The following is a 336-nucleotide window of genomic DNA, read 5'->3' as shown; positions in this document are numbered from 1 at the left end:
ATTTCAGTCTAGAGTCCTATTTACTGTCATTTATGAGTTGCTAACCAGACCTGCTTTCTAGACATGGGTACTTCATGACCACCTGGATTTTGTAGAGTGACATCCACAACATATTCCCCCACATAACAGGGCATGTGGAAAAAAAATCATTATCCAACAATCCGTTCATGCTCCATCAGTGTTACAGCAGATGGTTTGCTGATTGGCTCAAGGTGGTAGAAGGTGGTGGCGCTGCTCCACCAGCACAGTCCGCTGCTTTTGAGGAGCGGGATCTGCTCAGGAGCAGCTGCATCTTGCTGTAGATGGACTGAGGTTGATGGGCTACCCACTGTGGCT

This window comes from Numenius arquata, chromosome 9, assembly GCF_964106895.1.
Source record: "Numenius arquata chromosome 9, bNumArq3.hap1.1, whole genome shotgun sequence".
Lineage (NCBI taxonomy): Eukaryota > Metazoa > Chordata > Aves > Charadriiformes > Scolopacidae > Numenius > Numenius arquata.
The sequence above is the reverse complement of the archived record's forward strand: the minus strand, read 5'-3'. Positions refer to the sequence as shown.